This window comes from Triturus cristatus, chromosome 6 (assembly GCF_964204655.1).
Source record: "Triturus cristatus chromosome 6, aTriCri1.1, whole genome shotgun sequence".
NCBI classification, from domain to species: domain Eukaryota; kingdom Metazoa; phylum Chordata; class Amphibia; order Caudata; family Salamandridae; genus Triturus; species Triturus cristatus.
The window spans coordinates 1258871456-1258886545 of record NC_140589.1 but is presented as its reverse complement, the minus strand read 5'-3'; the positions used below and the strand labels follow the sequence as shown (position 1 = coordinate 1258886545).

Below are 15090 nucleotides of genomic sequence, written 5' to 3'. Positions count from 1 at the left end.
TTCAGAGTAGCGTTTGCCATTTCATATTTGGCTGGTGATGCAGCTAACTGGGCAGAGCCTTTAGTAAAGACTAATGATCCAGTGCTCCCAGACTGGAATGCTTTTCGCAGCGAATTCAAAAGTGTTTGATAGATGAGGAACTATGTTCAGTGCTGATAGAGAATTGTTGGAGTTATGACATGGAAAGCATGTTCTGGTGACTTATCTAACCACGTTTAATCACTTAGTGGCAGAAACAGCGTGGCCTGAAGAGAAGAGAATGTCACTCTCAGAGAATGCGGGATGACATGAAGGACATCCTAGCACAAATTGACCCTCAGACGACTACCTGCAAGGATTTGATGAATCTAACCTTACGTTTGGATCAACGATTGACCTAGAGAGGGGAGGATAAAAAGAAAGGAGAGAGATTCTATGCTAGGTTTGACAGAGGCCTAGTAAATAGCGAAATGGGTACAGTACTCATGGAAGAGGGAGCAATTAGAGCTCCTCTGTCAAGGGAGGAAAGAGAACCGCCAGATACATGGGTTATGCATGTACTACGGAAAGAAATGACATTTGGTGAGAGAATTTCCTTCAAAACCGCAAACTCAAGGCCCCTTCTATTCTAGTATAAAAGGTAACAGTTTCCGTTTTGTGTAAAGAACTAGAACCCTCCGATGTCCTAAAGTATTTACCTCTATTAGATCGTGATTAGAAAATCCCTTCCCTATCCATCTCAGATCTTAAGGAAACTAAATCACACATCTTGCTTCCCATGAGCCTTAACAGTAACCATCGTCAATATCAGGTGTTGGTTATGATTCATTCAGGAGCCATGTGAAATTTCATTGATTTCGACCAACGATTAGCTTTAAGGAGGATTTTTCAAGAGGTTCCAGAACACTGTGTCATGTCATCGTCTCTAAAATATTTGTCACTGAGACTACCATAGTCATTTAAACATAAAAAGGTTCAAAAGGGATTTTCTTTTTCCTCTTCACTTCTTTGTATGTGAAAAAATCTTACAGGCACCCAAAAGAGACTTTGCGGCTAATAAAAACAGATCTGAGGATTCAAGACTGTGGCTGTAAGGGAGAGTGTGACAAAATAGAGAAATAAGCGCTTCTTGACATTCCAAGTTCTGGAAAAAGGTGCCACAGCCACCCAAATAGGACACAACCAAAAAGGACCAGATTTCCTGGTTTGACCCTGCTGGATCTTTTTTCTGCCCCATCCCCCAAAAAGATCCTTCAGCAAGGGCTAAGCACAGATATTGCCAAACCTCCTGGAGAATTTCAAGCAGCTAAAAGTAGGAAAAGGAGAATAAGTGACCCCAATGGCAAGAGGATGTTGTCAGCTGTAGTTTTGAACTGTGTCCTGCTCAGAGCTTTTAGTGGCAAAACTCAAGTCTTCGGAAGGCCCTCCCCCTCCAATTTGACATATCAGGACCTCTTGGAGTCCTCATCAGTCACAGAATCGTGCTGAAGGAGGTTTACCTCTTGATAAACAACTAATTCAAAAGGTAAAACTGTTGACTGCGGTGAACTGTCAGGCTTTAACCGACCCACATTTTTTTGCGTTCATCCGCGCCCCACAGATTGACATTGACTTCTGCCTTCTCTTTTGTGTTCAATGGGCACATTTTACTTTTACTGAAAAAAGTTATGACTTTGTTATATTATGTTAATATAATTTGTTGAGAGCACGAATACCCGGAGGTGTCTTGGCGCTGAAAACTAAAAGTAAGCCCGAAAGTGGAACCTAGTTCTGGAATATCGATGTTTTAAGACCCTTTCTAAAAGAGGCAAGAGAGCTCGCAGCGTATTCCATAGTTTACCTTTGCCATTAGCAATGCTGCAGCCTACCCAACAAGAGGTACTAATCCTTGGAACTGTCAGGAGTCTGGTGCCAGTGGATCGTAGCAGTCTGGCAGGATTGTACCCGGAGAACAGGTTTTTAAGGAACACTGGTCCGGTATTATTCAAGGCCTTGTATGCTAAGCATAGCGTTTTGAACTTGATACGATGTGCCACAGGAAGCCAGTGGAGTTTCCGCACTTTCAATTCCTTTTACCAATTTGTCATTGTCTTGACATTTTAATCATAGCATTTTATTTTTCTATAAACTAGTTTGGGAATTTTATCTGTTTAATTTCTTGATTTTAAAATTGTTTTCATGATGCCAAAATATCTTACACATTTTCTTAGAGAACCCCATCTCTGAGCCACAGCCACAAGCGGTGTGGCCTGGAGTCTGTCCAAGAATCCTGATGGCTACTTCTATTTGGTTGGGTTACTTACATTTTTGGGTGCTCTTACACAGCACGTCCCTCTAGTTAACAATGCAGCTTCATGCAGTGACTACAACAATCATGTATAGGGGTCAAGTCATAGCAGCATCTCTGACCTGACTTGTCTAAAGAACAGTACAATGAATGTAATAAGTATGTAACTTACCATTGTTTGTCAATGACTTCATTTCTGTACCTACATCTCGACAGACAAGAATTCCATATTGGTTTTGCTTCTGCAATACATCATCTCATTGCTGGTGACTCTTCTGTTTGGTTAATGCATTCTCTGTAGGTGATGTTGGCCTCCTTCCACTGCATGTAGAAGAACCAAGCTAACCACCCCCTTTCCCCCATATCCCGGGAATGTGCCTGTAGGTGAGGAGGCAGTCCGTCATGTCCAAGAGCCTTTCACCTGGTTGAGGATCCCCGACATTTTAATCAATAAACAGGGAAGATCAAAGAAAGCACACAACTATACTGAATAATTTTAACCCTCCGAAAGCCAACCAGGTCGACATAAGGAAGTCCAAAATTACTCCAGGAACTTATTTCCGAAGACATATTTGGGCAGTTCTAGAATTATTATTTTTTAGACTAAGGTTGCAAAATAGCAATCCGTCTTTAAAAGCCTCAGCTCGCCACATAATTGTGTGCTTCGAAGTACCCCACTTTAACCTTGAGAACAAGTCAGAACCCGGGCCGGGTAGGCAAAGCCGGACCCATTAGAGGCCCGGGTCAAAACGCCATCCGGGGGCGACGGCCCTCCCCCGCCCAACCCCCTCCGGAAATTTGCATGGGGGCTAGGCCAACGCGGCCAGGATTGGCCCGGGGGGCACGGGCAAGCACCCCCCCAATCAGGGGGCGAGCATAGGGGCCGGGGGGGGGATAAAAAGGGACGCAGGGCTCCAGTGGAGTCACGAATTCCCCCCTCCGAGCTGAGGACGGAGAAAGAAGAAACCAGCGACGAGCAGAGGCGACCAGCGACGATCGGAGGTCCATCGGAGTTTTTTGGCGCCAAACAGAACGGCGGAAACCTCGTCGGGAGCCAGCGGCGACAGGGCCCACTCGGGGCAAGGAACATCATCCTCAGGGGCGGCAGGGACGGCGAGCAGCGAAGCCCAGGGGGAGGTAGCAGCAGCAGATTACCTGCACGGCGCCGTCTTCACAGCGCTGCCCCCGCCATCTTTGGCACGAAAGGCGGAGGAGGGGAGCAACAGCTAGGAACAAGTGTCGGAACGTGCCGCTGGTTGAGCCTTGCGTGGTGCGCTAAGGTTCACGTAGAAACCCACCCTTTCCGGGAGTCAGCAGGCGCGAGCACCACCAGGGGTCGTTCGGCGCACGCTCGGAGAACAGCCTCGAGCGTGAGCGCGCCACTAAGCCAGGACATCGGAGGAAGCGAGAGACCGAGGGACGCGCCCTCTTAAAGAGACAGGATCCCCTTTTTCTCCGTGGTCTCTCTCAGGCCGGGCGTTCGAGTCACGCAAACGCTGGCAAATAAGCATAAGCGTGAAAAATTTCGAACTCTTCTCTGATCCATCCAGCAGAAGGAAGCCAGCACACAAGGGGAGACAAAAAAAAAAAAAAAAAAAAGCAGCAAGGAAGGATGGCAAACAGGAAGGGAGCAGCAGAAAGGAAGAAGCAACCCCCGGCCCGCTTCAGGGAGCTGCTGACAAAGCCTGCCACATCAAAGACAGAACAGAGGAAGCAGAAGGAAGACGACCTGGATGACGACCTGCAGGACATGCTCGAGCAGGCAAGGGCTCTGGTGGCTTTGAAGGGCCAGAGCTGGGTGGACCAGCAAATCAAGGAAGGGCCCCCCGGGAAAGATAAACGGATAAGCCGGGCCTCCCCAACACCGCCACCACAAAAGAAAGCCGCAAAGAGGGGGTCTGTGGCCAAAACGGCGGCCCCCCGCAGGAGAACAGCCAGGTCAAGCGACGGGGGAACCCCCCCACAGGCGGCCAGGCGGAAGACCCCAGCGGCAGCGGAGCAGGCTGCCAGCTCCGAGTCGGACGACGACAGCGACGGGGGGGGGTTTGTAGCCAGCACGGCGGCCCCCCAGGAAGGACGGCGGACGCTCACCCCCCAGGAAGGACTGCAAACGAGCACCCGGGGTAAGCACGGACTGCCGCACAGCTCGCAGGGGCGCGAGGGGGGCGCGGGGCCACAGAGCACAAGGGGGCCACAGGCGAACATGGCGGGACAGGGGCCGTGGCACGCGCAATCCCCATGGCAAGCAGGCGCAGGCCAAGGGGGACTGAACTTCCAAGGGGAAGCTTGGCCGGAGGGATCTATGCAACCCCCACCATGGCTGCCTTGGTGGCAATGGCCAGGAAGAGGGGTCCCATTCCCAGGGAATGCGCCCTGGGGCATAGGGGGCCCCATAACGATCCCAGCTGTAGAGGGAACAGCCGGCACACGGGTACAGGTAGACATGGCGGCAAACAAGGACCCTACGGGGCTCAGCCAGGCAAGCCAGGGCGAGGGACCAGGGGCGGAGCCGGTGCAACAGGGGCACACGGGGGCCACGGTAGGGGAGGGCTCAGCTATAACCTGGGCAGGTGAGGGCAAGCCAGCGAGCGAGTACATGCGCCCGTCCCCAAGCGAACCCCCCACAACGACAAGGTTACTGGGCCTGGCCAACCTTATCCCACTCCCAATAAAGGAGAGAATCTGGAGGAAGGAATTTATAGATATTTTTTCCCTCCTGGAGGTGCGTCAGGCGGGATTAGATCTCACCACACAAGACAAGAAGGACGAGGACAGGAGGGGCCCGAGGAAACCCAGGGTGGACAGAAGTATAGAGAACTGGCTGAAAGCCTTTAGGACTTTAGCGTGCGTTTTTATTGAGAAATTCCCACAGGCTGCAGCATCACTAATCCTATATGAGCAGAAGGTGCATGAGGCGCAGCAGCAGTTTCAAGGGGACGCATGGCTTCAATATGACGAGGGTTTCAGGGAAAAAATGCAGGTGTGGCCAATAGGCTGGGACTGCCAGGACATGGAAGGTTACTCCAAGCACATGGTGGCAGCCAGGGAAGGGGTGGGTGCGAAAGAGAGTAATTTTCGTCCCTACGGGAGTAAGGGCAAGTTTGAAGGGCGCGGGCACGCAAAAGATCCCAAGGGGAGGGGCCCTCCAGCCACCAAATCCAGCAAGGCGTGCTGGAAGTTTGACAAAGATGAGTGCAAGTGGGGGGCGGCATGCAAATTCACACATGCCTGCGGGTCTTGTGGGGGGAACCACCCTTCGATACGATGCCGTCGAACCACAGGGCCAGCGGCAGAGAAACCAAATGCGGGCCCAAAGAAATGAAAAGCGGGCCCCGTCAGGAGGGGTCATGGGGGAGGGGGGCGGGGGACAGGCGCTCCCTACACCCATAAAAACAGGCAGACTTCTACACCTGTTACACACTTACCACAAGACAGCGGATAGGAATTTATTAGCGAAGGGCTTTACCCAGGGTTTCCCAATCCCTTACAACGGCCCCAAAGGGGCACGGGAAAGCAGGAATTTGAAGTCAGCCAGGGATAACCCCGAGGTAGCGAAGCACAAGGTAGCGAAGGAAGTCGCGCTGGGCCGGGTGGCGGACCCTTTCCCCACGCCCCCACTAAAGGACATGATAATATCCCCGTTGGGTATAGTCCCCAAAAAAGAGCCAGGTAAATTCCGCCTGATCCACCACCTTTCATACCCGGAGGGGGAGTCAGTCAATGACTGGTTAGAGCAGGGGGCCTGCTCGGTGGCCTATGCATCCGTAGACGATGCGGTGGACCTGGTTAGACAGGAAGGGACGGGGGCCCTAATGGCCAAGTCAGACGTAGAATCAGCATTTAGACTGCTGCCAGTGCACCCAGACAGCTACCATTTGTTGGGGTTTAAATTGGAAGGGGGCTACTACTATGACAGGTGCCTCCCAATGGGTTGCTCAATATCCTGCGCGCATTTCGAAGCCTTCAGTAGTTTCTTGGAATGGGAGCTGGGACAACGGACGCCCAGAGGTGGGCGCGTCCACTACCTGGATGATTTCTTGTTTGTGGGTAGGGCAAACACAGAGGACTGCGCTACCCTCCTCAGCAACTTCATGGCGTTGACACAGGAACTAGGCATCCCGATAGCTCAGGAGAAAACGGAGGGTCCCACAACGAAACGGACGTTCTTGGGGATAGAGCTAGACTCAATGGCAGGGACATGCAGGCTGCCAGCCGAGAAGGTGGAGGGCATGCTTGGCGACATAAAGAAGTTGAGACACCAAAAGAAGGCGACTCTGGGGGAGATACAGCAGCTACTAGGGAAACTGAACTTTGCCCTCAGGGTAATTGCTGCAGGGCGCCCATTCGCCAGGAGATTGGCATGGCTCACGAGGGGCCTGACACAGAGGCATCACAGGGTTCGCATAACGCAGGGAGTGAGGGACGACCTCGGCCAATGGGAAAGTTTTCTGACAGATTTCAACGGCACCCTGATCTGGCGTGCCCCTTGGGTCCTGGCCAGCGAGCTGGAGCTCTACACCGACGCAGCAGGGGGGTACGGCTTCGGGGCAATCTTAGGGAACGCGTGGACAGCAGGGGAATGGCCAGAATCATGGTACGCATCCGGGCTGACCGCGAACATAGCACTGTTAGAGCTGTTTCCCATAGTAGTAGCCTTCCACGTCTGGGCCTCACGACTGGCAAATAGGCAAATCACGCTATGGTCGGACAACCACGCTGTGGTGCAGGCAATCAACACAGGGGCTGCGCGGTGCCCAGCGGTAGGGACCCTACTGCGGAAGCTAGTGGGCTGCCAATTAAGAGGCAACATTGCACTGAGGGCAAGGCACATCCAGGGTGTAGAAAACTTAGCTGCGGATGCTATTTCTCGTTTCCAGTGGGAGAAGTTCAGGAAGCTGGCCCCAGGCGCAGACAGACGGATGACCCCGATGCCGGAGGAAGCGTGGGCATGGGTGGAACCGGGCTGAGACGGTTACTGGACAATGCACTGGCCCCCAAGACCAACGGCCGTTACAGGAAGTGCTGGGGGACTTTTAGGGGCAGGATGGGACTAAAGGAGGGGCAATGGGCCCAAAAAAAGGAAATCCTGGAATTCATCGATTGGGCTTTCCAGGAAGGGAAGTCAAAGACCTGGGCACAAGCGCATTTAAGTGCAATAGCGCACTACACAAAGATGGCAGGGAGGGAGGACCCAACTAGGGCGTTTGAATGTCGAATGGCGATGAAAGGGTGGAGCAGGCTACAGGGGGCACCAAGGGACGCCAGGCGCCCTATCCATTTCCAACTACTACAGGCAATGCTGGGAACCCTGGACGGGATCTGCCCCTCACAACATGAAATCACACTATTTCGGGCAGCATTCGCAGTAGCATTCTTCGGGGCATACAGGGTCAGCGAGGTGGTAGCCCCTTCAGTGGTGGACTCGGGAGCAGCATGCATACGTAGAGAGGACGTAGACATGCAGGATGGGCACATGGACATATTGCTACGGAGGTCCAAGACGGACCAGACGGGCAAAGGGATATGGAACAGACTGCACTGCACGAAGGACGCCGGGCACTGCCCAGTGTGCCTCCTGAAAGGGCATTTAGAGAGCAGTCGAGGGAGGAAGGGGCCACTTTTCCAACATTGGGATGGGGCTTTTCTCAGCCGCTTTCAGTTTATAGCGGTTATGAGAAAGACCATAGATGTGCTGGGGCTCCCCGCACGGGAATATGGGTCACACTCATTTAGAATTGGGGCAGCCACCACGGCGGCAGAGCTGGGCCTGGGCGGGGGGGTAATCAAGGGGATAGGGCGTTGGGCATCCGGTGCTTACAAGCGGTACATACGCCCAACAATGTACTAAGACCACCCCCCACCCCCCCATGTTTTTCCAGGTCCGAGTGCCTCACGAAGGAAGGTCTGGATCGTGGGGCACTCTTACGTGACGCGGGCGCAGAGGTGGGCAGCGGCCAGGCGGGACTTTGGCGGAATATGGTTGCGGGATACCGACATCGAATGGTGGGGGCGTCCCGGGATGAGATGGGAACAGCTGCTGCACACGGTGCGGGACGCGCTACAGCGGGGTAGCAAGCCAGACGCGGTGGTGGTCCACCTAGGCGGGAATGACTTGGCGGCAATGGGGCGGAGGGCGCTCCTCGAAGACATGCAGAAAGGCCTCACGGCAGTGGCACGCATGGTACGCCCCGCTGACATAATTTTTTCGGAAATCATAGTACGGAACACCTGGCGGGGGGCAATTGACCTGGGGGCGGTGGAAAAGTCCAGAAGAAAACTCAATATTACGACGGCGAAAGTATGCAAGGCCAACGGCTGGGGTTTCGTACGGCATGGGTTCATCAACCTAAGATCCCCGGGGTATCACAGGGAAGACGGAGTACACCTCACAGGGGTGGGAATGGATATGTTTCTGCTGAATATTGTGGGGGTACTGGAGCAGAGGGGTTTCCTATGACAGTAAGTCGAGGCAGGCGTCGGTTGGAGGGGAGCTCCCTCTGATCGTGAAACCATAGGGAGCGTGGCGGGACGAAACTAACAAAATTACCAAACAAAAGGGAAGAACTCAGTAGAAGATAGATGTGAGGCTCTCACAGGGCCCTGGGGATGCCGCACGGCAGGGGCAGTGAGCGAGCCAAAGGGCGGCACGCCGCCAGCAAAGTTTAGAGGTAATGCTCTCCCATAACCCTTGGGATGCCTCACGGCAGGGGCTCAGAAGGAGACAACAAGCAAAGGACCCAATCGCAAGAAAATAGAGCAGATGCGCAAGAAAAGGCCCTTGGGATGCCAGCCGGCAGGGACCTCTGGGCGAGGGGAGGGCCCTCGAAAGGGCACAGGGCGAGCGGGACGGCACTTGCAGCCCGGACAGGTCCAAACGGAGGCCCGCCAAATCGGTAGCAAGCTGAAGCCTAGACCCGGAAGCACAGAACGCAAAAAGGGCCCCCTCCTCGCCTAGGTGATTGCTAGAACTGGGTCAAGGACAATGATAATGCAGCATGTACATAACCACGATCAATGTGATACAAATGTGTAAGGTGTTATCATGCTAATAAAACTGCGACCTTTTCAGGCACCCAAGAAAGTTGTCAGTGGTGTTTTAGGGTTGCAGAGTGGGGAAGCGGGGAGGGGCGACTCGCCACCTGGAGGGGGTTATTTGTTATATACCATTTCGGACTCTTCAATCAGACAATTGGAACTTGCTGCCTGTTCCACGGTCGGTCGCGTAACGTTCACATTAGAGATGGACAAATGATAGGAGGTTTTCTGTATTAGGCTCACATTTGCAGTAGTCCCTGGCCCCAGAGGTCAGACTCCCATCAGACTTCGCTTGAGGGAAGATCTGAAACATTTTTTAATCCAGCAGCCCCAGTTCCTCACACTTGTTTGTTCACTGTTAGAACACTAGGGATCAATTTGTTTTATTTCTACTGAGTCAGTGCCTTCCTCTCGGTTATTTTGAAGTATAATAAGTAAAAAAAAAAAACAGATACAGGAAGTTTAGCAATCACATGGGGCAAAGACAACTTCCAGCTATAAGCAGCAACTTATGAAGAGCGAGCATCAAGCTAGTTTGCATTTTCTTTGCATGCTCTTTATCCTAAATTATACACATTCGTGGAAACGTGCTATTGGTATTTATTCTCTGTAAAACTATATTATGAGATTTTGTCTCAGATCAACTACTGTTTAGGTTAAGCCTGCAAGCAGTGCGCAGGCACTGTAACTTGGCAATAAGCCGTTGTATCTAAAAAAAAACAAAAAAAAAACCTCCAGAAAGCCTGCCTATTACTTACCATTGGTTGGCATCATTAGCACTCTTCTTCGCTGCCTTAATTTGTCACTTCCTGCTTCACTTCCTTGTCTTTGTGTGTCACATGAACTAAGAACATATTGATTTACCTCAATTAATGTTCATCCACTGTAATTGGAGGTAGCTGTGATGCTGTATAACATGGCTAAAAAAACGACTTGGCCAATAGACTTCACATAGACATTAACTATCGGCTTTCCCTATGCCTATTTTTTAGGTCGAGCCTAGGCAGCGTGCATCAGCTGTTTCTCGACATGCTGTACTCCTCTATGGGCTTTCTGCATCCCCATCGATTTCCATTGGTTATTTTTTGTGCCGTTCTGAAGGGCATTGGTTGTATTTGTCCCTCCTTTGTGTGATTGGTTCCCTCCGATGGCGAATGGCCCCATAACATGTACTCTACACTACTGTCGATTTATGCTCGTTGTGGCGCACTATTTAGTTTTTCCTCTTGCTCGTGTTATAGAAATGTGGTGTTCCTTGTGCATGGTGAGCAAAACAAACTCTCAGCTGGTTATAAATAAGTGCAGCGTGTATCTTGATCAGCACAGCACCTGCTCCACGGACGCCAGGCTTCATGTCCCAGCATGTTTCAGCAAGAGGCTGGTTCAGGAGACCATGCCCCTTTCTATTTGTTGCACGCTTGTTATCGATGAGCGCAGCATGTTCTATCTTGATCAGCGTGGCACCCACTTCACGGACAGCACGCTTGTTTTTTATCTTTGAAGCTGAAAATAGCAGTCATATTTGCTATCTGAGGATAGTGGTCATGGCAGGCGTCTGTTTACTTTGTCCTACATCTATGCCTATGTTTCAGCCTGTAGCCGTACACTTCCTGTTATACAGAGCAACTGAGTCTAACAGCAGAAGCTAAAAAAGACAGCAGAGCATTTGGTAGTTATCATTTGACCTTTCTTTATTAAGTCTTGTGCTAGAAGAATGAGGCACCTTTGACTGCCATGTGATTGTAATTCCGTATCCGGAGGAGGAGCTTGTGTGGCGCTGTGCGCCGTGCTGTGTTTTTGAGAAGTGGTGAGCCGAGAGCCAGAGTGCTCGAAAGCCGCAGAGTGCCGCTGAGAGCCCCGCCCGCCACGCCGCGGAAAAGTTCCCAGGGCCACTGCAGTTTGCTGGTTGACTGTCTGCGAGGGTGCAGACTCCCAGCTGAAGCAGCCAGTCCCTGAGGACGGAGGAACGTGAGCGGCGGGCACAGCGCAGCAAGCAGCCAGAGAAGAGCGGCTACTAATTTACTGCAGAGGTATAGAGTGATACCAAGTAGGCCTGGGCTAAAATTCCGTTCCGCTCGCAGAAATTGCGATAATTTGACATTTTCGCGTTCCGCGGAGAGCGCGAAAATGTCAATTTCCGCAATCCGCATCTTACTGGAAATTTTTTTCTTGCTCGTGCTGTAAAAAAATACATGATCGCGTGCGCGCTATCGCCTTACCTGAATCCCCGCGTTCGCCGACATGTTTTCCCGATCCGGTCGCGTTCTCCACGAGATGTTGGATTGTTGGTAGCCATTTGCGCTGTCTCGCGACAGTTCGCGCCCGCATTAACGTCATTTGTCACGCGATCACGTCATTCGTCGCACGATCACGTCTTTCTTCTCGCGATCATGCACCGCAAGAGTATGAGATGATTGAGATCTCGGGTCCGTGAGCAACCGCATGGATAAGTTGGTGAGCCGCGATCACGCAGAATATACCGCGAACGCGTCTTCGCGATATTTCCACGTGTTTGCGGAGATTTTTAACATTTTCGTGATAGTTTGCGAAAGTGAATTTCGAAAATTCCGCCCACCCCTAATACTAAGCCACAGAAAACTCATGGACCCGCTGACTCACGGCGCTGATAGAGACAAAGACTTTGCTGTGGGGAGTAGTGAGAACAGTGGCGAAAACAACAAAGTCTATGAAGTTAATTGGCAGGCAAAACAGAAGCTTAGCGGTGAGGAGGAGAGGGAGTGACGGGCTTGGGCTTGAGCAAAAACAGGGCTAAGGAAGAACTGAGAAGGTCTTATGGTCCTCCCTCCTTGCACCCATCCTGCAGTTCAGCTTCGCTCTGCCCTGCGCTAAGCATTCAAACTTTTGAACCACTGATCCACTACCAAACCACCAAAACCAAAACCATAAAACCATTAAGATCTTCCCAAAGTTTAGATCCTGTTTGGGTTCCTGTCTGTTCCCTGTTTAATCTCCACCCTAATTCCCCACCCCCACTACAATTTGGCTAAGATTTTGTCTGGATTTGGTAAAAAAACTCTGTTACAATTAAAATCGCAACTGCAAACCATACTATGAGAAAAGACCAGTCGTCCTCGTTGGACCCGTTGGAAATTTATTGGAGATAGAAGGTGCCAGAGGTGCCGGAGACAGAAGGTGTTTTGCCTCTGAACCTCGTGCTGGCAGCCAGTAATTCAATTGGAGAGTGGATACTCGGTGCTCGGTGTTGCATAAGCGGCGCATCGGTGCACTAGCACTTTGGAGCTATACCTCTCTTGCTGTGCTGGCCGGCCCGGCTAAGGGACTTGTAATATAAGAACTAAGATATGACCACAAAAACATTACGCTCTGGAAGATTGGTGTACACAAGAGCTTGCAAAAAAAACAGAGCTAATCCCCTAAGGAACAACTCACAGCAAATAAACATTTTGAAGAGTTTCAATACCATCCCTTCCTTCTTTCCAAAAAAAGAAATAAGTTTAAAATCAGTAGGGATGTTGGAGTCTTCCCAAAAAGAAGATGAAGATCATGTAGAGGCCAAAGTTATTCCCGAAAAACAATTGCCAATCGTGCCCTACAAACTACCGCCCAAATCAGGGGAGTATGGTCTACAGATTGCCAACACTCGGAATTTAGGGTGGCTGACTCTTTTCTGGCAAGTTTAACCAGCCACTCACTTGTAAATGTAGACTTTGAACCCGAAAGAGTACCTCAACTAGTGCCAAAAGAGGGAGAACACATAATGGAAGAGTTCACACTACCGGACATTAATCTAGATCAGTCTCTGAAAATGTCTCATGTTTTTAATCTAGAATCATCCAGGATTCCCATTCCAGTCACTTCACTTTCCTCCAAAGATCATCCTGTTAAAATGCAACTGTTCCGTAGCACTCCTAGTGGAACAAGCTTATTAGATTCACAGGGCTCATTAACTCCTGAACTATTTCCGAACTGTTAGATCTGGGGGTCTCTAGTTGGCAGAGGTATACACCTTAGACCAAATAGGGACCCTTGCTTCTAGTCAGGGTACAGGGACACACACGGTAGATAACCCCTGCTCACCCTCTAGGTAGCTTGGCTCGAGCAGACAGGCTTATCCCCAAGGCAATGTGTAAGGTATTTGCACGTAGACACCACAATGATCCCCCCTCCGCACACCACAAACTTAGACCACACAGGTGAGTTATATCAAAAATAATATATCTTTATCTAGTTTCCGCAGATGAAATCAAGCATCACAGGTTTACACAATATTCGCTTTCTTGGTTGGTCGGGATCGTCAGACGATAGTCTCTAGTCTCTTGAGTGATTCGATACTCACTGAGAATGAATCCGATTGTAGGCTCTTGATGTTTCGGCAGCTACTTTGCTCCGGCGGTGTCGCTGCACTCGGTGTACGAGCGCTCCTCGGGCTGTTCGGTGCAAGGATTCCACAACTCCCTCGACGAGTCCCCCAGTGACGATGTCGACGTCACCGGAGTCAGCCACTCACAGCGCGGCTTCGTAGAGCAGGGAAATACGACTCTCGATCTGTTTCAGGCCTCCGGGTCGCGGCAAGGCACGTGCCGATGAGCACGTCGAACTTCTTGATGCGGCAACCGGTGTCAGGCCCGGCTCGGTGCGGTACTCTCCAGCAAGACAGAGAGCAGCCAGCCCACCTCACAGGCAGATGTTGAGAAGCTTGGTAGAACAGTCCACGGCCCCTGCGGCACACAGCAGCGCAGGTGGGACACAGCAGAGTCTTGAGTTCTTGGCAACCTTTCTATCCCTGGGTTGCGAAACAGGCCAGCTCTTCTCAGGCCCTTGGAGATTCAGTTGAAGACACAGCACACAGCAAAGTCTTGTTTGGTCAAGTGGATAGGGTCAGCACACAGCAAGACCCCTTCTCCTCCTCAGCTTCAGTTGTACAGCAGAACAGGTCAGCCTTTAGAGCACACAGCACGGCAATCTTCCTTTAGTTCTTCAGCGGTCCGTCTTTCAGCAGAGGTTCCTCTCGATGGTCGAATCTGAAAATCTGTTGTCAGGGGTCTTGTACTTATACCCCTAAAAGTCTTTGAAGTCTTTGTGCAAGTGGGTCCTGAGCCCGGTCTGATCCAGTTCTGGGTGTTGCTGGAGCACTTTGTTTTCCTGGCTTCTACATTCTTTTCAGAGCGAGGGGCAGAGTCGTCAGCCGCACAGCAGGAGGTGGAGCCAGTAGAGTGGCAGGCAGGCAAAGCCCTATTCAATCCCAGGTGCTATCTCCTCCCTCCACTCTCCTTGCAAATGTCGCCATTCAGCAGAGGGCTGACTCAGCCAACCTCCCGGGGGATCCCCAGCCCCTGTCACTCTCAAACCAGACAGTCAATCCACAAGCGCGCCCAGGCACACAGGAGGGTCAGACAAGAGAACAGCTACTCTCTAAAAAGTACTATTCTCCAACTCAGGATTTAAAAACAACCTCTCCTAAAAGATGTGTTGTTAAATGCTGAGCTCAGGGATATCAAACACTCATGTCTTATCTTGTTCCTATGAGAAGATAGGCGGATAGCCATTGGCACCCGCCTCCCCCATGTTAGCCTATGGAACAAGATAACCTTGCAGTGGTGAACACACAAAATGGCCGGTGTTCACTACCAGAACATGTTACCTGCACTAGTACATGCTCTACCTTCTTCATACACTGCACCCTGCCCAGGGGGGTACCTTGGGCCTTCCATAGGGATGACTGACGTGTACGAAAAGGGAAGGGTTAGGCCCGGCCAGTGTGGACACTGGCCAGGCGGACATGGCAGTCCGGGGACTGCAGGCAGGCC

General features: G+C 51.3%; 1 protein-coding gene across 4 annotated transcripts in view; it reads right to left on the bottom strand.

The window, feature by feature from the left end:
- Positions 1-15090, bottom strand: part of LOC146821271 (uncharacterized) — an 838501-nt gene that overhangs the window by 24774 nt on the left and 798637 nt on the right. The gene's annotated exons all lie outside the window — the stretch shown is intronic.